The sequence below is a fragment of the Mytilus californianus genome, unplaced genomic scaffold, assembly GCF_021869535.1.
Source record: "Mytilus californianus isolate M0D057914Y unplaced genomic scaffold, xbMytCali1.0.p SCAF_54, whole genome shotgun sequence".
In the NCBI taxonomy this organism is placed as follows: Eukaryota; Metazoa; Mollusca; class Bivalvia; order Mytilida; family Mytilidae; genus Mytilus; species Mytilus californianus.
Window position 1 is genome coordinate 819,430 of NW_026262706.1, and position 26,802 is coordinate 846,231.

Here is a 26,802-nt window from a genome sequence, read left to right on the forward strand (position 1 = left end):
TACAGCCTTCAAAAATATATGTTGCATCATTGCTAGGCCATTATAACAACATCAGCATTTCTTGTAATACTAGTATACAAGAAAATTACACCATTTCAGATAGTTTCAGGTATGATTTGATAATTGTGCATAGTGGCACTAGCTGATCCAACTAAAAGCGCTAATATGGCATATTCAAACTCTAGTACATAGTGGAATTAAACCATACACCACTGTTGGACACCATAATTGAAATTATTATTCTGAAAAGAATATTCCTTCATGCAGCCTGCAACAATTAGCAAAACCTATACTGCATAGTAAGATATAAACGACCACGAAATGACAAATGTAAAACAATAAAACTAAAGCAGCCTGATGTATGTACAAAACAATTATGAAAAATAAATATGATATACAGCAACAATCACCAAATTACTGGGTCCTCACTATGGACAGGTACATACAGAATGTGGCGGGTTAAACATGTTAGCTGGCACAAAACTCTCCCCTAACATGGGACAGTGTATGTGCATAATCTCAGACATTAAATCTTTAAAAAATAAATTGGAAATAACTTTTGAAAGTGGTAGGATTGGATAGCAGAAACATAAGGGTACAAACATTATTTGATACTTGAGAAATAGCTGAGATATATAGATTCTACCACTGCATCGAGTGTGATACGATATTTATCCACTCGAGACAGCTAAATTTTCAAATTTAAAACGCGAGGCTCGCCGAGCGTTTTAAATATTTAAAATTTAACTGTCGAGAGTGGATAAATATCTTATTACACGAGATTTGGTGGTGGAATCTGTTTCTCTAATGATTTTCAAACAATATGCAGGCAAACTTATTCCGTCTTTTCGAATGATCTGTAAAAAGATGTGTTCTTTCTATGTGACGTCATCAGGCATGGCCGCCTTTTTTCATGCCGTCACAATAGGAAATTCAGAGGAAAGCAAGTAAATTCGACGTCATAATCGGATTTTAACCATTGAAGAACTGAGATCAAACGAACCACACGTTGATTAAATTTTTTTTATACAATGGGTGCAGAAAGGGATAAATTGACGAAGAATTAGAGAAAAATATTTTCATCCATTCTTCCACTATATTCATCTTAACTTCTGCCAAGTTTACCTTTGATTTTTTTAATTAACTGCCTATAGTGCCTTTGGTGCTTTGATTTATTAATCTTTTCATAATGGCAATATCAAATTTGTCATTGTACAGGCTGAAGATAGTAAGCTTTAATTCTGATTTATAAATCCTTAAGAAATTCTAAATCATGTTTTGTTGGCAAAAATGAAGACTTATATTGGGGATAGTATCCCTTATGCTTACTACCGGGTTTGTACTTCAATGAGCAAGACCATGGGTCCCACATGTGGATAAGGATCTGCTTACCCTTTCGAAATTTCGCATCAGGAGAATTTCATTAAATTTGATATAAGAGCAACTACTTTTTACAATTTATAAGCGGTCACATTTTAATCACCCCAAAAGAGATGCAACAACAAAAAAATAACCATTTTGTTATCTTTCTATGATTTTTATTAAATTTAATATTGTCATAAAAATTCCTGTCAGCATAGTATAATAATTTAACATTTAAAGGGTGTAAAAGACAAAGCAAGACTGCTTGGTGTTATAGTCCATAAAGGAAATACTCTTTCCAGTGGGCATTATTATGCCTATGTACAATTTGAAACACAGTGGTATCTTGATAATTAAATGAAGGTTATTTCAATGAAATTATTTACCAGATAAATATTGTGACATCAAAAACACCTTAAATGTTTTAATATAAAAAGAAGTTTAATAGTTTATATTTCTGCATTTTAGTTATAAATAAAGAAATATTATAGAATGCAATAATTACATGGAATACTTAAATGTATTAAATAAGTAACTATGTTAAGGATTGAAAATAAGTTCGGATCTAAGAGAAGAAAAGAACGTGTAAATAGTATTTCACAAAAAGCTAGTTGTTAGATAAAATAAGAAGACATGTAAATATGTTTGAGTTCTTTAGATAGTAGATAAAGTGATTTGTAAATAGTATTACGTAAACCTTTAGCACAAATTATAGTTTTTAACTAGAAAGTAGGAAAAGAATAGCTTGCTAGACACTTTGGAAATTAAACCTTTGTATAAGATAAATCAAATAAATCTTGTGTAAATATGTTAATCCTAGCGAACAAAGACAATGTTAGCATTCTTTGTCTTCTAGTAATAAGCGAGATAATCCGTTTTAAGGGTAACACTTAAGATATTTGAGAAATGAAAGACAGATAGAAATCGGGTCAGTTTCAGTTATTGACCAATAAAAATTTAATAAGGGAGGTCACTAAATTTCAATTAAGAAGATGAGTGGAGAAAATAGCAGAAGTTCTTAATTCCAAAGATCATGTGACTAAAAATTTGAAATAACCAAAGTAAAGGTTTAGCGTCATTCGATCTTTGGAGTTACAGAAATAAAGACTTATTTTAAAAAGAACTTCTGTCTATTTAAGGTGAGTTAATATTAGTTTATATTTAAGTTATAAGTAATATTTTACTTAAAGTTAGGACTGATTGATTGATTGTTGGTTGCTTAACGTCCAGTGGCAAATATTTCATGCATATTCAGGACGAGAACAAATGAACAATAAATACAATAGGTAGGTTCTGTAATAGGGGCGTCCGGGATTAAGGTCGGAGAAATTTAGACTGCCACGGGAAATGAGGGTATGTTGGATAGGGACAGAAATTTAGCCTTGCAACAGGTCACCTACGGACCCCTCAAAGAGTTGTTGCAAGGGTTCTTAACGTGCAAAGAGCGTGGCACTCTCTTTACACGAGGCATCGGATTTAACGTCCCCATTCTGACCGGACGTTGCTGCAAATTTGTACATCCCGCACAGCCAAACGGACGCCCCACTTTAGCAAGGGTTTTACTGCCGGTCGGAGGAAGACCAATGGTGACCATACTTCTATTCCATAGTCACCCTTGGGGGTTTTAAAGTTAGGAAGAAATATTTATTTGGATTAAATTACAAAATAAGTAGAAACAAAATAAATGTTAAGATGATGCAAAATTAAATTGAGAAGAATATCTAATGAATTTTATGTTGTTAACTTATTTAAATGTGTCTAAAAATTGAAGTATATAGTACGTCTTATTCAAATGTTAAAGTTGAAGAATTAATATACTTTAAATTAAAGGAATTCATTGATTCTGAAATGTTACTTAGGTTATAGGTTTATATTTAGATTATATCATTTAAGGGAAAGACCTCATATTTACTAAATTTAGAACATGCCGTCTTCATTATTTGGAAACAAAGTTTTTATGCATAAATATTTTTTGTTGTACTTGATAAGTTTTATAAACAGTGAATAAATAGAGGATGAAAACTTCTTAAATAGACAAATGTATGACTATAGAACGCAACTTTGCCTGTCAGATGAATTAACATCGTTGAAAGCAAAATAAATGTATTGAATCCATCAAAATAAAAAGGTCTGTATCACTTATGGTTTACCAGTTAGAAATGAATATCACTTATATCAAATGTAAAGGGGGAATAACTCTCATATGGAGTCTCCGGATAGCTTCTGTCAAAATAAAATGTAACATCCTGAGGATGTAATGAGCATTTTGGAAAAATAAATTTGTCGCTTTCTTTTATGGTTGCGAAGGAGATTTCATAACAAGAAAAACAGTGTTTGGGTAGATAACTCTTACACAGAACAGTGTACGGTTAAACAGGGTCAGTTTCAAAAGCGTATAGACTGTATGATATTATATACAAAAAAACTAAGCAACATCTTTTGAAACCAAAATACAAAATTTATTTTGTAAACACCATACACACCCTCATAAATCAAACCCCCAAGGGTGACTGGGGAATAGAAATATGGTCACTTGGTCTTCTTCCGACCGGCAGTAAAACGCTTGCCAAAGTGGGGCGTTCGTTTGGTTGTGCGGGATGTACAAGTTTGCAGTCACCTCCGGTAGGAATGGGGACGTTAATTCCTATGCCTTAGTGTAAAGAGAGTGCCACGCTCTTTGCACGTTAAGAACCCTTGCAACAACTCTTTGACGGGTCCGTAGGTGGCCTGTTGCAAGGCAAACTTTCTGTCCCTATCCAATATACCCTATTTTCCAGTGGCCTCTATCACAAGTCCTACCTATTGTATTTATTGTTAACTTGTTCTCGTCCTGAACATGCATGAAATATTTGCCACTGGACGTTAAGCAACCAACAACCAATCAATCAATCAATCAAATTTTCGTAAAACAGTCATTCAAAATTCGAAATGATGGTCGTAACTAAAGCAACTAAAATGTTGAAGATGGGCGTAACGTAATTTTGTTCAGGAAATTCTGCTTTAAAAAAATGAAGAGACAACTTTCAGACATATAGTAAAATCTGTTATAATATGCAAGAACAACTTCAGGCTTGGAGCTATATTCATATATTTGCACCAAAAAATGCAGTATTGAACAAATAAAAATATAGACTTTCTCAGGTTGTTAGGACAAGGCGAATTCCTACTCCTTGGTGTTTCCTCTTTGCTCATCATATTCTCAATGCTGTTTCGTTTACTGTCCAATTTAACATGGCAGCGAATGACCATCTATCGGTAGTTAAAGGACTTCGGTAAGCAACTCATTTTCTTGAAAATGAAAAAAATAAACTAAGTAGGAAAAACAAATATTTGAATGTTAGAAAATAACGATATTAAAACGAAAACTTGATCGTGATTATAAAAACTTCCCAGGCTTCCTTTGTTGAACAAATTAATTACAAAATTGGACTTGCCAACTTACGTTACAGCAGACAATCAGGGTAGCCTTAATCGGATTTTTACAAACATAAAAAATGACGGTTTGAAATATGGTGTATTAGAATCTTACTACTCTGATCACTTGTGGCTGCCTGTTGATTGATTGATTGATTGTTGGTTGCTTAACGTCCAGTGGCAAATATTTCACGCATATTCAGGACGAGAAAAATTAACAATAAATAAAATAGGTAGGTTCTGTAATAGGGGCGTCCGGGATTAAGGTCGGAGAAATATAGATTGCCACGGGAAATGAGGGTATATTGGATAGGGACAGACATTCAGCCTTGCAACAAGTCACCTACGGACCCCTCAAAGAGTTGTTGCAAGGGTTCTTAACGTGCAAAGAGCGTGGCATTCTCTTTACACGAGGTATCGGATTTAACGTCCCCATTCTGGCCGGACGTGGCTGCAAATTTGTACATCCCGCACAGCCAAACGGACGCCCCACTTTAGCAAGGGTTTTACTGCCGGTCGGAGGAAGACCAATGGTGACCATACTTCTATTCCCCAGTCACCTTTGGGGGGCCTGCCTGTTGAAATGATGAATACATATTGTAACTATAACTATAACTTGTGTAACTAAACTAAACTAAACTTAGTAGCAAATGTAAAAAGGAGCTAGTTTCTGGAAAGTATATTTTGTTTCATGTTATCTAGCTATGAAAATATGGTTTCATATTCTTGTACAGTACTGTGAACTGTAAATATGTGCACTACTAAATATAGAAAGACTACTGCCTGCTCACTCGTTGGATATGTTAACAACAATTAAATTAGTCATCGGGTTCAGGTCATTGACTTGAACTAAATATAAAATGATACCTCTGGATTCCTGCAGCAGGTATTGACACGCTAAAAAGTAAGTATAAAGCCATATGTAAATGTAAACTTCTATGTCAAATGGTCTCTAATGGAGAGTAGTCTGAATGGCAATCACACCAAATCAACTAATTCTTACATGTAATATCAACTCTATTTCGTCATTTATATATCTCTTAAATGATTGAATCTAGGACCAATCTGTCGGCTAGATGATCACCTTGAGTTAATATTCAGTTAAAATAAAACATGAAAATGTAACAAGCTAAGTTAATACCGTGCATTTTCTTCCAGAATGAACACAATACAGTTCCTAAAGTCAACTGGAAGGAACCAACCATACCAGGTTCCTCTAAAGGCAACTGTTGCCATACTAGGCCAAACAAGACATTACCAACATGATGCTAGAAACAAATCCTCCACAAAAATAGGATTAGCAGATGTGACAGGAGCCATGCTAGCTCTATTCTACGATGATGGAAAGATTAATCTAAGAGAAGGTAGCCAGATAATGATCAGAAACTATATCTATAGAGATAATACAATAATCATAACAACTCAAACAAAATTGTCCAGGACGTCGGCTATGGGTAACATACCTGCAGGATTCTGATGGTGGTTGGACAAGGAGATAATTGTTACAGATCTCTATATACCTTAAATATATTAATGTATATAAGTTAAATTTTTGTATTAGTGCGGTTTTCACTTGTTTATCATGTATATCTTTCCATGCAAACTTCAGGTTGTGATATCACATAGTGTGCCTTATACACAAATACATGATAATATGATTGATTGTTGGTTGCTTAACGTCCAGCGGCAAATATTTCATGCATATTCAGGACGACATGATAATATGAATAAGTATTTCAATTTGGGGCATATATCTATGGATATAGAAATATAAAAGAAATCTGTTAATTTTCTAATGGGATCATGATCACTTTTCAACACCAAGTTAATAAACTGTTGGACACGATAATCAAAATATCTAGAGCATGTCACAGGGTCCTTCTGAACAAGTTTAGATTTCCGATTCCAATCCATTTCTTCCAATTCATTGTCAGTATACTCTTTGCCATCATTTAATTTACCTAGAATTCGTAACAAATCTCTCCGACCTTAATCCCGGAAGCCCCTATTACAGAACCTACCTATTGTATTTATTGTTAATTTGTTCTCGTCCTGAATATGCATGAAATATTTGCCACTGGAAGTGTTAAGCAACCAACAATCAATCAATCAATCAACCAATCATAATGAGAAATTTGTTTGACTGCTTTGTGCCATTTTGAATTGCTTCTTGTAATGTGAGATATCCAGTCAATTCTTGGTACTGTAAAGCTATACCAAACAGAATATTTTATTTCTTAATTGTAAAAATCCCTTCTGGAATTTCTATCTTGACAGGAATTTCATCAAAATTTAAAAGCCAACTTTGAAGCAATCCCTGTAAAGTTAGTTTTTGAACATGCTTCCTGTACTAGTTCTTTTGGCATTGTGGTTGCTTTTAAATATTAACGAGTGGAGTATTCTAATATGTCACGAGTTTGGCATAATTAAGGGAGTGGAGTGTCTTATGCCACCAGCTAAATAAAAGGAAAAAGCAGCATGGGTGCAGTTTCATCAAATGGTTTTATTGTCCAATGAATGGATCATAGATTAAATTAACAAGTGCATGTAATTATACAAGTCTTTTGTCTTGTTTTTTTTCCTTTTAAATGTTTACTCTAAAAGAGATGAATATAATAAAATTGAGAATGGAAATGGGGAATGTATCAAAGAAATAACAACCCTACCAAAGGTTAAAAATCAGCCGAAGTCCGCAAATGTGTCTTCAACACTGCAAGAAAATCATGCACCTGGAGGCAGAATTCAGCTGGCCCCTTAAGAAAAATGTGTACTAGTTCAGACTTCATTGATAATGGACGTCATACTAAACTCTAAATGAACTAAAATTTAAAAAAAAACATACAAGACCAACAAAGGCCAGAGGCTCCTGACTTGGGACAGGCGCAAAAAGGCAGCTAGGTTAAATATGTATAGTGAGATATCAACCCTCCCCCTATACCTCCAGCCAATGTAGAAAAAATATATACAGCAATATGCACAGTAAAACTCAGTTTGAAAGAAGTCCAATGTCAGAAAAGGTAACAAAATAAACTAACCAAAATGACAATGATACATAAATTAACAAAGGACGACTAGCAGATTCTGACATATGCATGCCAGCTCTAGAACTGAATTAAACTGATACATGTTTTTTCTTCTTTTTATCATATGCACCATCTAAATTGTCAATGGACAGTAAAGATATAATTTTTGCCCTGAATGCAAAAATAGCAACAATTATGAGAGCAGTGAGAACAAAGAGGTCACCAGAGGCACAACCAGAAGACCTATAAACAATTTAAAACAAATAAATTTGCAGTTTTTCCAAATGCTTTCCGTCTTGTGTTGATCACAAATAAATTTACCAACCGAATTAGAAATTGAAAGTGTGATGCAGTTCTTCATTGTCTGCATTTTAACGAATGTATGTAGAAACAGTGGTATATTCTTTCTTTTTTTTTCCAGCTAAAAAGATTGCAAGAAAATAGATATTTGACATTTGTTAGCAGAAAATCTAATAGTTATATGGCAAGCTAAGCGCAAACTTTGCGGAAAATCTAATTTGCATAATTATGTTTGCTGCAAGCTTGTCGCAATTTTCATGTGCATGGTAAAATGGTTGCCGCAAGTTTGCAGCAAATCTAATTTGCATAATCATGTTTGTCGCAAGCTTACCACAAATTTCATTTGCATGGTAAAATGGTTGCGGCAATGTTTGCTGCAGCAAGAACACATTAATATTGGACAACTGAGAACTTTTCTTGTTTAATTGTTATATGTTAAAAAATTAAGGTTCTGATGTTGATTCTTCCGATGATTCACCTCAAGAAGACAAGAAAGATGATGACCATTGTAATGATCGAAGAGGTACCTTTTTAATATAAGAACAACGAATAAAACTTTTGTCACTTTATTGGTTTGAATGATTTACATGATATGTTGATCGAAATTACAGTCGTGAATGAATGTGTTTTCTTTTCAAATAAAGAATTGATTATTATTCTAGGAATTGAATGATACAATAGTAATCAGCTCTCTGCGAAGAGTACTCCCAGTTTCACCAATACTTTATGTCTAGATTTACAACATATGCATTCTATTAGTACCATCTCTTTCCAATGAATATTCATTGTATATGCACTTCAATTTTCATTTATGTTGCAGGGAGTGGTAATTCTACTTATCAGCATTCTGTGACGAGGAAGCAGACCATGAGTGCATGAATAAGGAACTTGCAAATGAGTAACGTGAAAGAAACATGTCATCTGCACTAGGAATGAGCAGTACGATGTCCAGAGAACTGGTGATGCGGGATATTGACAAGATGAAGACAAGAGCATTCTCCACATGACCTTAAGCATATTACAGATGAATGCAAGAAAAAATGGTATGTCTGTGTTTACACTGCCTGTAACCGAGTACGGCAGAAGGTGATTTTCCCCCGATTACAGTACTGATTTTCTCCGATTGATTGCTGATTTTCCCTGATTTCCTATGTAGAGAACATCAAAAGGGTAATTATATATGAATTAAAAGAAAATCTGTGTCAATGATAATGCAACCTTCCTTTTCATTCCTACATTCTTATCATTGACCTCCAATGGACAATATGGATTTTGATGACCAATCATAAAAATAGAAACTTTTCTGAAGCAACGAAGTCATTGGAAGTGATTTTCTTATATTATTCAAATGTCTAAAAGTGTTACTCTAATTATAGAATACTTATTCAAATGTGCAAATTAAGTAAACTTAGATCTGGAAGTACTTTTTTAAGAAGATTAGGAAAATACAAAAAAAAATATGATTTCAATTTCTGATGCAGTGTACTGATTGTCCCAGAGAAGATGAAGTTAATTACAGATTTTCCCCGATTTTCTCTTATAGTATCATAAGGATAAAGGGTCATTCTAAATTTTATTTGTAACTGTTACTTGCATGAAAATGCCAACATACAAAGGCTTTAATTGCTTTCTAAAAATGTCATCTTTGAAAAAATAGTAGATCACCATCAAAAGACACGTTTATCTGAGAAACTTGTCATTTGGAGAAGACTTGAAGAGGGTAGCGAAAGAGATTATAAAAGCAGACCATACCATACATTCATTCCAGAACTTCTTGACCGAGAAGGAAAAACTTTAAAATACAAGATGAAAATATTTTAATTTGTAACTAATCAACAAATACACCACAAAAGATTATCAAAAAAAAAATCATTACAATATCTGACCATTTCAGACAATTTATCAAATTCACTAAACTATGAATCCAGAAATATACAAACAGTAAGTAATGAACCCCAAGCGAGAAGAAGACTGTTTAAAGTTTCTGAAACAACCAATGAATTATCCATGAACAAAAAATCTCTAATTCAATTTTATATATAAAATCATAGAATTACAGGTTTGCATGAAAATTTATTTTTTCCTTATATTCCACTATTTATTATTAGTACATGCCTTAGTGTAAAAAAGATCCACATATTAGCTTTATTTTTCAAGGATTAGCTTTTTCAAAATCGGGGACAATCTATATAGGTATCAGGGAAAATCTGTAATCAACACAAGCTGATCTGGGACAATCTGTACACAAAAGTTCAAGTTTAATTGCTAGTTTTTTTCCATTTAAATGCTTATTTTGTCCAAATTTCTACTTGCATTTTTCAGATTATTATATTTGAAAAAATGTCAACAAAAAAATCTAATTCATACTCCCAGTTTTCTTAAAGCAGACTAAAACATAATTTATTTGACTCAAATCAGTTGCAACAGCATCAAAACCTCAGAATAAGAGAGATCATGATGTAACTTCAAGGCAATCCCACCTCAGGATATCACTTACTAATGACTACTGACCAGACAGAATAAATCATCTTTTACCAATTGATTAGTTCAAGCTACTTAAATTAAATAACAGAGCTATAGTGTACAATTTATCATGAAAAATCAGCACTATAATCGGGGCAAAATCACTTTATGCCGTACTCGGTTACAGGTAGTGGTTTACTTTTGGTGACCTGCTACGCGCGTGCGTAATGGAAGATGTTGAAATCGTGTTTAATATTAAGAATACTCGCGTTTTTAATTCCTGAAACAGATTAGAACTTTGCTCCATTTGTTCTCATATCAGCTTTTGGTTATTTATCATCTGCTTCTGGTACATCCCAAGTAAATCGGGCGTATGTATCTGCTTAGATGTAGCGGTAGTCGTAGCCCCTCCTTTTTAATTTTCTCTGAAAAAATAGAAATAACACTAGGTTTTGCCGCATTATCTGATGGAACTCTAATAATTTGAAGAGAACCATCGTCATTCACAATAACTGTTTAGTTTTCAAAGATATCACAACCCTCTACTTCAATTGGTTCTATTGTAAATTCCTCTGCCATTGTCGTGTAAAAGCACGTGCCCTCGCTAATGCCGACTCCGATACAAAGAATATATCTGTTCTATGTTATTTCATACTGTGTTTTCCTAAAATCACACATACAAGTATCCCAATTCAATTCAATTTCCCGAAACTTTACAAAATTAAAAATGTATTTGAGTAAATTTTCCCACAAACAATATTTAAGTTCCGTGGCGGCTGATGTTACAAGTGGGGGTAAAATGTATGACATAAACAAAATAGATTCATCATATATTATGAACATAATAAAAAATGAGGAATCGTCGATTTTAAATACAACATTGCAGGAACTCACTCACTGCTTAAATTGAAACTTCATGGAACATCATGACATGTCTGTGTACGCCACATTACTGCAAAAACAGGCTGAGACGGGTGGAAATGGGGGAAAAATCAGAATGTGGAAAACTTGACTGAAAACATCCCCAACAGTATTGGTTAACCTTTTTGTCAATTATTTAGGGATTTTAGACTAAATTTTATGGATGTTAGCAAAAAATGTTTTAACCTAATTTTAGGATATAATTAATATAAACCTATTCTTTTAGATAGAGGACAAAAGCAATGACTGCCATGTCGTATCTTGGAACGACAAAGTGTTTTTGTCCCTAAAGAAATCAGAAAAGTGCTATATTTTTTTGCACAAGACAAATTGGGCAAATGAATGGAGACAATTTATCAAATGAAAATAAAGACTCTTTCGTTTTAAATAGGAAAGATATTCATGGGGACAAAAGAGGTTTCATCATATGCTGTGTTAAATGCTATGTAAACGACAATAGAATTTGTTTGCTCATACCATTAACATTCAAGGATAGCATTCTTAATTATATGAAAGATGAAGGACCTACTGAAAATGATGATAATGATGACGAGACTTGTGATACGTCCAAATAAAACAAACTGTTTTAAAAAAAATGCATTGGTACTGTCGATTCATGTGATCTGACAGTAAAGGTGTGTTTTCGTTACGGCCCAATATTGCCTCTTTTTTTGATTTTCAAATTAGGTTTTAATAGCTATTATAACAATGTTTATCGCTGTATTACGAAATTTTCCTTTGATCTTACTGAATGATAATTTCCTTTCACAGCACAATAGTGTGATATAAAAAATTATCGCTAGAAACTAAGGGCGCAGGTGCCGTTGTCAATGAAATTAACAACGTCGTCATAGGTAAAATAGCGATAAACAGATTATTATTGGTCATCTCAATCTCGTTGAGATGACCAACGATAATCTATAAATCATAACCGTAACAATGAGCAGATATGAAATTTGGTTTAATCGATAGATGTATGTATCAGAGTAATTGTTATGACATCATTATTAGTTGTATACATGCATTTCAGATAAGTGCACCCATTTAAAAGTATCAAATAGAAATGTCATTACCTTTTGAAGATGCTGTAATGTACCAAATCTCTTACGTATTGAATAGGTATGCAGGTCGATTATAAACCACTCACTCATTTTTATATCATATTGGACGTGCTAACAGGCAGAATACATATGCAAACAAATTTGATGGTTTATTTTTTCATCTACGCTTTTGTCTAAACTTTCTATACTGATAAAAAAAAAATTGTCTGAAGTCTACTCTTAAAATGATTATTGAATAACAATGTACTATAACATACGTGTTTTAAAACTGATATGGATGAGTATTTTACTTAGAAGTGAATAGATTAAGTAATGTCTTTGTTAAATGTGTTTACAATCGTTGGTCATTATTTATAATACTTTTAATTTCTGACTACTAAACAGAAATGCAATCTTTCAGTGATGTTTGTTTTATGACTTATTTTGTCTTTATGTTTTTGAATTTGTAATTCATGAGTTTAAGAGTAATGTTTATGAATTTCAGGACGAAATTTGGATAAACAACAAATAATTCTAATCCGTGCAGCGTTTTTCACAGAAATCTGAAAAGCTATTATCAAAATGTATTAACTATCATAACAAAAGATAGCCGATTAATAATCATTTTCCAGACATTTTTCACAAAAAACACGGTTCTAAACAAAATTCTGATGATGTCAGTTGTCTCATATAAATATTGATCTTAACATTGTTATAAAGCTCCACTCTTTTGTCTAACCAAACCATATCCTAGGTAAGTAAATATGGTAGTGTTTGTGTTGCATGTAAAACATATGAAAATATTGTGTGCAACACTTTTTTTCTGAAATTACTATTGAATTAACATTTGATTCACCCAATTTCTCCCAAATCATTGTAAAAGAGGGGCGAAAGATACCAGAGGGACATTCCAACTTATAAATCGAAAATAAACTGACAACAGAAGAAGATGATAGAGTACTGGTCGATGAGTTTCGGACATAGTAATAACGATGTCAGGAAGCAGTATCAGGACCTAAGTAGTGAGACAGTGAAATGGCGGTCCATTATCTAACACCTAGGATACAGACCCTCGGACGTCAGTCGGCAAAACACTCCCCATCCATATTGGGTTTTGGAGTGTAGGTTGACACGGGTATTTACATATACAACAATGTAGACTGTACAACGTTGGATTGGTTTCTGTCATCGAAAGTAGTTAGTCGTTGATCCACCTATCAGTAACCCAACATCGCAGATATCAGGTAACGAGGAGTTAGTTTTGTCAGATTGTCGCTCATTATAAATCAATCAAATACAGGTAACTCAATACAAGAATGCCACAGATAAACTTGAAAACAGACCCATGCTTTGAATAGCATGACCTACACAATTATTTGAATATTCTGTCCTGTAAACTACTAACGACAAAATTACTTTATGATTACATCAATATAACCTGCATCCGGCTCTCTATCCAGTCATAGTCGTTAAAAACTCCAATCATCATCCAAACAGAATTCAATTAGTACAGGAGACCATCATTATTTAGATTGTATACTGTAACGGCTAAATGTGTTTGCTTCTCTCCAATATAAAGAATAACTCTTCGGTCCTTACTCGTAATGAAGCATCGTTAATCAAATATTTATAATTCTTAACACTTTGATTAGGGTTTTGTGTAAGTATTGACATCTATAATTGTTTAGTATTATTTAAATGCTTCACACATCTACATGGTCCTGTATGTCAATGGTGAAAATTTTTTTAAATGTCATAATCTAGGTTTTGATGTGGGTTAAACAGAAAATAGGCTGGTCAACCTCACTCGAAAATAATTTTGTCGTTTGTGTTATCCAAGTAATGGGGCGGTAGATCCTTTGCAACAGCTGTTTAAAGGGTCCGTAGTTGGCAAAATGTATGTCCGAATCCTATTTACTCACATTTTCCAGTGTCTATCTCCCCGACCTTGGTCCCTGATAGCTTTCATTACAGAAAATTCTTTTTGTATTTATTGCTAATTTGGTCTCGTGCATGAAATATTTGCCATTGAACGTTTAGCAGCTATCAATCAATCATATTATTAAATCCTTCACTTAAGAATTGGCTGGGTTTTTTTGTAAATTCATTGGGGTGTTAAAGCGTTGACCTTACGCGCTTCATTCTAAAAATGTGCGCATGGTCAACGCTTTTACAACCCTATGAAATTACTTAAAGAAGCATTCAATACTTTTAATTACATTTTTTCGCTATGATCATGAAAACACGATTACTATCAAGTTTTTCATTTATTTACCTGTGCACTCTATTGTAGAAGCTCGTGAATTGAATGTTGATTGCAGAATGACGCGAGATTGCTGTTAGCCAATCAGAATAACTTATTATAAAGAAACATCATCTAATGTAATTATTCATGTTTCAAACAAATCATATTCGTGGGAAGATTGATTTGCCTCAGGGGGATTAAAAATATGGCAATGTTGTATTTCTTCCGATCGGCAGTTAAACCCTTGCCAAAGTGGAACGTTTGTATGCATCTGAGCGGTGTACAAAAACACAGTGACGTATGACAACCAGGGACAATTGCACACACAATACCTTATATTCGACATTATGAACGTTTATACTTTGTAGAAGTAATCGATGATAATTTGCTCGCAGAAACCCGTTATACAAGAAGTTTAAAAAAAAGTGACACTGAAATCAAATCTTCCTTGATCTTCTCATAACTGTCTTGACATCAGTCTTTTCCCACTGTCCGTTGGTCCTTCGCGCATTCCTGTTGTACGGGCATTAAGACATTAAAGGTTCTAACTCTTCTGAAATCAAAATATCAGCCTTCAAAAAGTAGGAACAGAATAAATATTTTTAGCTGCTTATTTTCAATTTCTTTGTGGAAGATTTTTAATAAGGCATAACATAATACATGGGAAAGGAAATCACGAGGTTGTGTTTCATCTCAAGGGAAAAGTATTCTCTAATATTTTTAACGTTGAAGCCATTGGAACAAATATGAAAAAGAAACTGGGATACTAAAAAATTGAAAATGATAACAATGATATGTTATGTCCCTCATAATTTTAGTGTCATAATGATTCCTAATATCATAATATTTTTTTTACATTTTAAGTTGCAGAATATTTATTTCATCCTGTCTTAGGAAAAGTAATTTTTTAGCTCGTGCCAGGTTTAAAATCCTCCTGCCCCACCCCAGAAAATTAAATGGTCGTCCACTAAACCAAGAAAAACAGAATAAGTGTATACATGAAAGAAGGATTGAAAATACTGGACAGACGTTATTTGTTTGACGCTATATATTTATATAATTTATATCATGTTCTAGAAAAACAGATGACTAGACTTCCTTTCTGCCTTAAATCTTCTTTAACATCTATTGTTTGGTTATTTAAGAAGCCATACTAATTTATTGTGTCTTTCCCATTTTTTTCTCGGAAATCATAGAACCAACTGAAAAAAAACCAAGACACTAGGAAAACTGATCACATTGAATATAAACAGAAACACACAAGAGGTATCGGTTAGAAGATTGGATTTGCAATAGAAATTTGAAATAAGTTACATCATGGCAGTCATCTATGAGCTATATCAAGGGTTGATATAGGAATATGATTAACGTACCCTGCAAAAGAGAGGCTTCTATTTTGTTGTGCCTCACTTTACAGAACTTACCTTAAGATTTTATTCTTAACTGATCTTAAACATGAACGAAACATTTACCACTGAACGTATTCAGCAAAAATTAATCAATTGATTATTTATGAGCTGACAATTTAGAAAGGCATTGTGTTGTTTTTCTCTACTGTTCGAGAAGTCCACCCCAGGTACGACTGGTAATTAGAAATATGGTCACTACAGGTCTTTTTCAAACAGGCACTAAAACCCTTGCCTAAGTGGGGCGTCCGTTTGGATGTTGAATGTAAAAGTACGCAGCCGATGCCTCATCTAAAAAGATTGCCACGCTCTTTACACATTAAAAACCCGTGCACCACCTCTTTGATGGACCCGTAGGTGGCCTGTTGCAAGGCAAAATTTCTCCGATCTTCATCTTGGACGGCCTCTATAACAGGACCCACCTAATGTATTTATTGGTTTTTTTTATTCTTGCCCTTAACATGCAGGTAAAACTAGATTTTATTTTTATTAACGGGTGAAATTAAATATTATTATGTACACCTTACTATTGGATGTCTTCTGGTTCGGTACAGATTTGGGAGGGAGTAAACTTTCTAAGGGATGTTCCCGACACAGGTTAGATAAATCGGTACAAATCTCTCGGTATGAGGGGCTTCAGGTGGCGTTTATAAGTACGCAACCAAATCAGATCAGAATTGGGACGTTGAATTGAATGATTCGTATGGGAGTTTAACCCTTACAACAACAGTTTTGAGTATCCTTAATTTGCCTATTGTGAAGAAAGAGTTTTGACCATATGCACCCTTATGATGTAGCTGGCAGTATCTCAAAGCCTTTTATACCAGCCGAACTACTTTAAGGAATGATCATACAATTTGTTCTTATTTTGTGCTCTTTCTGAATATACCTACTAATCTTTAAGCGAAAAAGTTAGAATAATCAATCTTTAGAAATGTTATGTTATATGGTTACTCCAAGATAAAGCGCAATGTCATTAATATCTTATGAACCCAAAAGGTGACTTTGGGTATAGAGATATGGTCGATTGGACTTCCGACAGGCAGTCACAACATTTCGTCTGTTTGGTTGTGTTGTGAAAATCCATGGATGGTACCAGCGGATTTCGAAAAAAAACCAATATATATGTACAGATCACTCGACTGTCAATTCACACGAACCATAAATTTAAACTATATTCCAGAATTCTGAAGAACTGTGTCCTTGTAACACGCATACAATCTCCATCTAGACCCATTTTCACGGGAAATCACAGTTCAAATATGTAAACACAGTTCTACATATAATTATATCTTTGACAAGTCTACTGGGGATGAGTTGCCACCTAGTCGTCCCTGTCAGACACCATGAACCCGGTGAAGTGCGACACCTCGTTTTCCATCTTTGGTGAGGGTGATGCTCTGGCAACCCTTTTCATCTTTCGTGAAGGAGATCCTCATGCCACTTGTTCCATCTTTGCTGATGGTGATAGAGATGATTTGGCCACCTTTTCCGCACCTCCACAGGCTCCAATTACAAGTACACTATCGCACAGTATTTTCTTCCTAACCCATCATAAGGTGGGAACAGTAGTGGACCAACTATAAGAACTGGAGCTCACTGGTATTGAAAAGGCAATTACACGGCAAAATCACATTATTTTGTATTTTTGGTCAGGAACATGTGATATAAGTGCTTAATTTGGAAGATATATTGACATTCGATCTACAAATTTTTCTGTAGTAATTAGATTCACTGAATAATATCACAAATCAATAGGCTCGTAACAAATATCCAAATAAAGCAGCGATAAAATTTGTGAAATGCCCTACACTTTTATTTCAAAATAGTATGAAATCATGGAAAATTTGATTCTGAATCGTTCATACTGGATGACAAAATTGCAACAAAACAAATAGATTATTTAAATCAAGAAATAGATTTTAAATGGAACATTGTCAAAAAACAATTTAGCGTTCAACCAGTATTTTATCAGGAGCAAAAAAAAGGGGGAAAAATAACCCAAGGTATTCAGTAAAGCCTTTATTTCGAATCATGATTTTATAGTCCAGTTAATATGTAAATGTACGAGCATTGCATGATATCCTGTATAGACATTCTATTCTAAATATCTTGTATATTTCTTCTGAAAATCATATTTTTACAGATTTCATTGTTTATTCATTGTTATCATCATTTTATTTACATGCATCCCTTCCCTATAAAGACAACTATACATTCTGTATTACACTATTATTTCTCAATTAATCTGTCAAATCAATTTATCAAAAAAAAAGCAAGGAAAATGAAAGTTTAACTTTAAACTGAATCATGTTAATTGAAAAAAAAAGATGATTATTTTCCTTTATTAATATCTTCCGGTTTTTTTTTCAGTTCACAATTGGAATAATCAACAAAGCTGTGGAGAATGTAAAAGTAAATGCCACAAACCTCCTGAATAATATTGACAAACAAAGAGCACAAACAATCCAAATAAAACCGTAGAGACTGTTGAAACCATAACAAAATATGTCAGAATAATGAGAGTATCGAAACGATCTTTCTCTTCTTTTTTTGCCAACTTCATAATTGGGGATATAGATACTACCTTGCAAATATTGAATGAGAAATTAAGCAAATTTAGCACAGAAGAAAAGGTCGATTTTTTCATGTTTCCGAAAACCTAGGTACTGTAGTCAACTATTTGCTTACAACGCAAAGGACACTTACAAAACGTAATGAAATTCTCGACAAATACTTAATACCAGAGAATTGTCATTTAGTTAATGATATCATATACGAACAATGTATTGGAAGCTTTGGCAGGTCGAACGATGTAATATGCATACTATTCAACGAGTGTTGTTGAAGGGGCATTTTAGTAAACTAGAGTGGTTCAGAGGTACCGGACAAGAAAGACCTCGTTTATGAAAAGGTGCATGGGGCAGCTTACATGGCTACATCACTTTGATAATGATTACAATCAATATCGTAATTTTCGCTACCACCATTTTTATTTTTACATTTAAATTCGACGCGACAAACAGTAATACCCATTTGAATCGTAATTCAGATGTGAAAATTATATCGCGATTCAAACATTAAGATATTGAAGGTGTGATAGTAAATAATAAAATATAAAAATATACAGTAATATCAAAAGTGTTTGCCCTGTAAAGAAGGACTGACAGCAACAATTACCAAATTCCATTTCACTCACGGTATTATAGGACTTAGCAGAGCAATCTGATTTTAAACATCCAGAAAGAATCACATCAGCTTATCTAAGAAAGCAACTGGCTACTGTAAGCCTGCTTCTTGGATTGAGCGAAAACCACAAAGACATCTTGGCAAAATTAATGGATCATGACATTAGGATATATTGTGACTTTTATCGTCTTCCCCAAAACACCCTAGAGGTCGACAGAGTACTTCATATGTTAAACTTTGGAAATATAAGTGACATTGCTGGAAATGTTTTTGATGAAACTGATGTCATGGAACCTGTTGGTTAGTGAAGGGTCCGTGCATTAAACAGATTGTTAGTTCTCTTTCATGAAGAAAAAGACATTTGTGTAATTGACGTAGTGTACTCTGTCACACTACAACCATGTTTTCTGTATTAATTGTATTGAATAGTCAGCATGTGTGCTGGATGTAGTAAAAAACAATTGAACAATGTGATAACTTCTTATCCATGATCATAAGCTACATTGGGACAGTTTATACATTTTAACATGCAATAAAAAAATTTGCAATCGTGTATTGAGAATCAAAGTCAAACTTATTCGAAATACAAGTTGCATTATACATTCAACGCACTCAAATGAATTATTAGAACTGGAATCTTATCACAAGTAAATAAATTTTAGTCTGAAATAGTCATTTTGTTTGATGTGAAAATCATCTAAATCGCTTGCAGTCAGATAAGTACTGTTCATTAGCATTTCAGACTGTTCATTATGAATTTGATGTGTACAGCAAAATAACTACTACTGACCATAGACTGAACATATTTTAATTGGCAGCAAACGAATTGTCTGAACAGTACTATAATTTTACCGCAGGAGCAGTCTTAAAATTGACGAAAAGCCGTAAAATGAGTTAGTGATTTATTGTGCAGTCTATTGTATACGCCAGATTTCTAAAGACTCGAAATAGTATTAAATAAAACATGCATGTTATTGACTTTAATATGATTTCGGCGAATATAGAGGTGTGTACTCCTTTTAAAATAAACACTGTTTTGAAATTAGACTTTACACAGGACAAACCCCAAAACCATTCAGTGAAAATAAGGCAACCTGCGACCTTATAATGGACTTGGTTAGAGGACATTTTGGGAAAGGTTATTTACCTATTTATGATTCTTGGGAAAGGTTCTTTACCTATTTGTGATAACTATTTTAGATCTCAACAATTATTTTTTCATCTTTGGGAACTTGGTGTTAGACCTACGGATACTGTCAGACCGAAAAAAAAGTTACCCTGCTGAAATCGAAATAAAAAATGATAGAAAAAAGGAGAACCAGCTTTAGTAATTAAAAACCATAAAACTTAACCAAATTTTTGGTCACAAAACTCTACATATGTTGTCAACAGTAAGCACATTTGAAGACAATGACAACCTTTATACCGACAGCAAGAATACAAGAAATATATGTACATAAATAGTTTGTTGGACTATATCAATGCACAAGGACTCCAAGCTGGTAAACTGATATGGAGAATTTGTTAGTAAAGGAAAATCCAAATTTCGGTTTTTGAGTGACAAATTGTTATCTTGCTATAATTATATTTGCTTAATTTTGTTTTTAATCATTCATTTGAAATTAATATACTCAGTAATATATTTGATATAGATCGAAAAACATAATATTGGTTCAACTGATTAACTTAGTTTTTGATTGATTAGTTTTGCATAAATAACAATTGATTTGTACATGACTAATACATATATAATGAAACGAGAACGATCATTTCATTGCCCGGTGGGGACAAAGTAAAAATCAAAATTGAAAAAAATAAATACAAAAAAGATTCCATTCGTTTGACGTGTTTGGGCTTTTGATTTTGCCATTTGATTAGGGACTTTCCGTTTTGAATTTTCCTCGGAGTTCGGTATTTTTGTGATTTAACTTTTTTCTATTAGAAAATAATAAAGAAAATTCAATCATGTCAGTATAAACATTTGCCTTATACTGTAGCAGCACAGACAGAGTGGCCAACCCAGCGTGATGAATGTAGCAGCACAGACAGAGTGGCCAACCCAGCGTGATGAATGTAGCAGCACAGACAGAGTGGGCAACCCAGCGTGATGAATGTAGTTCAAAGACCGGCATTGCTTGTTGAACAGAACACAATTACAGCATCTCCATAGATGAATTCCAAGAGCAAGCAATACACACTGAATCTTTGTAGAAGCGAATCGAAAAGTTGACAATACAAATGCAGAGCATCACAAAATATTGCTGACCTACAGTAACAAATGGAACATTATGGAGGCAAGCGATTTACCTTGGACACAATAAAATATAAATGATTTGATGAGTCAATATTTGTTAACATATTAAAAGGAGAAGGGAAGTGAGAGAAAAAAAACGGTATTTCCTTTAGAAAGTAGTAGATAATCAAAATATAAAGTTTTAATAACACTTGTGTTCCTCTGTTCTTGTTTTGTCAAATTTATTGTTTTTGGTAGTGGTAAAAGCAAAGACATGAATATCTAAATATAAAAACGCACGCCAAACTAACAATAACTATAATGATCTTTTATAAATTGGACTTTTAAAACATTTCAAATTACAATTATTGTTTTTTCTTGTAGAGTTATCTGTTCCTGATCATAATGAAACACTTATTAAAGTCTGTCACATTATGAGAACCAGCCAAGCATCTACCGACACGTGAAATAGATGATTTTTACCAACTAAATGCATCAGAAGAGTGTGTTCACGCATATTCTGATATATAAGTAGAAGCCATTCAGACACGCCTCTCGTCCACAAACAACAGGATTTCAATACCATTTCCAACCAGTTTATTCATGCTTATATTTGGTAATAACAACACCTTGCTAGTACACAAAGTCGCCTTTCATGGCTTATCACTATAATCACATTGAACCTTTTAAATGAATGTGGATGGTCAAGGTACCAAACTTAATTTTCTGTCCAAGTTTAATCTGTAGTCATCTAGATATACTTGCCAGTCAACAACTTGTCTGTAAAGAAATATGTTCCTGCAGAAAAATTGATTATTCTTTCATCAACATCTGTATGTTCGTTATATAATAATGATCTGTGTACTTTGAGCAAATAAAATTTCTTTTACGGCAGCACGAATTGACTCTTGGCTTAGTGGTAATTATGGTTTATGGCACCATGTGCATACCTGTATATATTGTTTTATACATATGTTATACTTTTTAATTTCAACTAGACTTATAGAAGAATGCATACCATGAATATAATTGTCATATTGTATGTATTTAAAGGTTACCTAATTTTCAATCATATCAGACATTCTGTCAAAAATGTTCAATTTATTTATTATTTATAATGGTCACTGTATTGTTGCATGTAGTGAATATGGCTTGCAAAGTCTCATAGATAACAATAAAATAATTTTGTCGTAGATGATATGGAAAGTTGTTTTAAGTGTGGTATCATTACATGATCCAAAATAGTTGACTAAGTTTTTGATAGACATGTTTTTCGACCTTGATTTTAAGCATTTCGTTTCTTTCAAGTGAACGACGAATGACTTTAAATGACGAATGCACGCTTGCTCCATTTCGCCCCTTCATTCAAATTATTTGAATTTATTTCAATGATTTTATATTTAGATCTAATCATGTTTTATTGAGGACATTCAATCAAAAATGTATCTCATTTTTAATTTGTCCTGTACAAAATTTACAAAATCACTCATTAGGGTATCATTGGTCTTGCATACCTACCTCTTTTTTTTTTGCTGATGAATGTGCACTTTCTTAATTTGGTGATTTTTCCTAAAATATTTAGGAACATTAAAGTTTGAATATTCTTGTTGTTAACATTTAGTTTCCACTTTACTAAAAAAATAAAAGTTTACCACAGTTTCCATCTTTTATTTTAGATAGTTCACATATAATTTTGTTTTTGTAGAAATCTAGTTTTTGTTTAAAATTAGTATTACAATGCTTGTTTAAGGATATTCCAATATATTTTGACAATTCAGATAATTTATTGACCATGAATTTTCTCTACTTGTTAAGTTTTGTTCACTTCAAAAGCAGCCTTGAGAATTTCATGTGGACGACCAGACCGTTCACCAATATCACAGAGACGCTCATAATATTTATACAGAAGTTGATAACATTAAATGCTAATAGGTAATTTATCCAATTCGCGACGCACTGCTACATTAGAAGACTTTCCATGATACCAAAGTATGTTTCAAATTGACTTTTGTCTAATGCTTGAAAATTTGGTTTGAATTCTGATATCTATACTTCTGATCCATCAGTTAAAATAGGGATTATCATTGAGTAAAAAAGCTGGAGCCAAGTTTAAACAGATAAGTTTTAACTATATAAGAGTTTAGACTTGAACGCTAAATTTGCTTATTTAGCTTTATTTGAGACCCTTGACACTGCCTGTATAAATTATCCTGAGATATGAATATCGAATCTTAAGTATTTATAATAATCAACGATTTGGATTGTAGTTAGAATTGTAATTAAAGTAGAAAATTTCTTTTTGTTTATAAGAGAAAAAATACAATTTTTGTTTTTTTGAGGTTCACATCCAGTTTCGATTCATCACTATATTTTGCAAAGAATCAAGATAGTTCTGGAGACCAGTTGCAGATTCGGATATCAATAACAAATCATCAGCATAAATGGTTCACTTTCTGATCATGTAAATTAACTGCACTAGTTGATTTGGTATCAAAGTATTTTCCTTTTTTCATCCACAAATATTTTGATTTGAGACCAATTGACACAGAAAGTTCACTTTTGGAAAATCATGTGTAGATTCTTTTGATTGTTAGTAGAAATTCTTTTATGACCTGTGGTCTGGTTTGATGGATTAAAAATAGTGCAGCCGGTTGATTAAAACAATTGTTTATAACTTACTATCAAGTCATTTCGTTTATGATTGATTGATTGTTGGTTGCTTAACGTCCAGTGGCAAATATTTCATGCATATTCAGGACGAGAACAAGTTAACAATAAATACAATAGGTAGGTTCTGTAATAGATTAAGGGATTGAGGTCGGAGAAATTTAGACTGCCACGGGAAATGAGGGTATATTGGATAGGGACAGAAATTTAGCCTTGCAACAGGTCACCTACGGACCCCTCAAAGAGTTGTTGCAAGGGTTCTTAACGTGCAAAGAACGTGGCACTTTCTTCACACGAGGCATCGGATTTAACGTCCCCATTCTGACCGGACGTGGCTGCAAATTTGTACATCCCGCACAGCCAAACGGACGCCCCACTTTAGCACGGGTTTTACTGCCGGTCGGAGGAAGACCAATGGTGACCATACTTCTATTCCCCAGTCACCCTTGGGGGGCATTTCGTTTATGTATATTTTCTTTTCGAAGACTGTTTATGAAAATGACCTATATTTAAAAACAATTCAAAGCTGCCAGAGCCGCCAATGATATCATCACCAATAACACTCTTCAGTTAGCCCTTTATACATAAGTTCGACAGGAGAAATGACGAAGTCATCACCATCAGCAATGAGGTCCTGTTTTTGCTGGTCATTGCTAGCCCCATCACCAAAAATGGTAAGACCGTTGTTGACGCTATCATCAGTACTGGATTGGTTACCACATAATACAAGAAAGTTAGTATCAGCATAATAGTGAGGCTCTCCTGAATCATATAGTTGCCATAAAAAAAAACTGTGATTGTTGCATCCTGAATATATATTTAAATTTGAAATTTTTTGAACAAAGAATGGCCATTCCTTATCATTATCCACAATAAGTAATCATTGGAGTAGGCTTTAAAATAAAGATTGGAACGGAAGTGGGAAGACAAATATTATTTTTAAGATAATCGTATACTAGTGAAAACCTCATTTGAATTGTTGGTTCAATGTGATGATAGTATTGTTACTCAATTTAATCCTTAATTGAATTATATTGTAATTGGCCGTCTTTGAAACAGTATGGACGCTGTCATATTGTACTATATTCAGCAGTCTCGAATGGATCTATTTTTTATTTTATTTTTTACTTTGTAACAGACTCTTCATTTAGACCTTAATACAGAAGTTCGACTGGAGAAATGACAAGGTCATCACCATCAGCAATGAGGTCCAATAGACCGTTCATGCCACCATCACCAGGAATGGTCAGGTCATCAATGACACAATCACCAGCAGTAGATTGGTTACCTCATGATACAGGTAAGTTAGTATCAACATAATAGTGCGGCTCTCCTGCATCATTTAGTTTCTATCTAATAACTTGCAAAAACATACGTTGTGTGGTATGTTCGTGTATAGAAGGCAAAACATTTTTATCCTATTTAAAATCTATTTCTATTTTAATGCGCTGCATTGATGGCAGAGGGCATAATGTTATTTAAGTCTGTCTCGTATCGGGTAAATATTTTTGGTAGTTTATTAAGAAGTTGGTGACCCATCAACTTGATACTTAGAACACACAATCATTAGGATAGGTTACATGAAAAATTAATGTTCTGATCCCAATTTTGTGGTCCAGTGACTAAACATAGGAAATGATTGGTTATCAATGAGTTATGTTAAAAGGAATTTGCGGAATGATTGCCAGTGATACATATCTTCATCAAATACATAATAATTAAGGTACTTTTAGGGAAACAGCTCACCTGCATGTTTATATTACAATTGTTATATAAACCACAATATAGCAATAAAAAAAGCATTTTAATGTACTAACATTAAGTGCAGAATGAAGACAATAATTTGTTTGTTTATGTGATGGAAGAATGGACAGTCCTGGTCACAGCGCATAGTTCTGCTCCTTTACATTTATGGAATAAGATACAAAAAAGATATTGACTATAGTTACCATTGATAAAAGGATGACGGATAAGAAAAGTACCAATCTTGCGAAAGCCTGCTTTCTGAAAGGTTTAAGACAATTGCTAGACAAAAACATGAAAGTGATAAAGGTTGTCCCTGATGCCCATATACAGGTTGAATCTGTGATGAGTAAGTATGTATCTTGCAATATGAATAGATACTGTACGATTATTCTATAGAATTATGATTGATTGATTGTTGGTTGCTTAACGTCCAGTGGCAAATATTTCATGCATATTCAGGACGAAAACAAATTAACAATAAATACAATAGGTAGGTTCTGTAATAGGAGCTTCCGGGATTAAGGTCGGAGAAATTTAGACTGCCACGGGAAATGAGATTGATTGATTGATTGTTGGTTGCTTAACGTCCAGTGGCAAATATTTCATGCATATTCAGGACGAGAACAAATTAACAATAAATACAGTAGGTAGGTTCTGTAAGAGGGGCGTCTGGGATTAAGGTCGGAGAAATTAAGACTGCCACGGGAAATGAGGGTATATTGGATAGGGACAGAAATTTAGCCTTGCAACAGGTCACCTACGGATCCCTCATAGAGTTGTTGCAAGGGTTCTT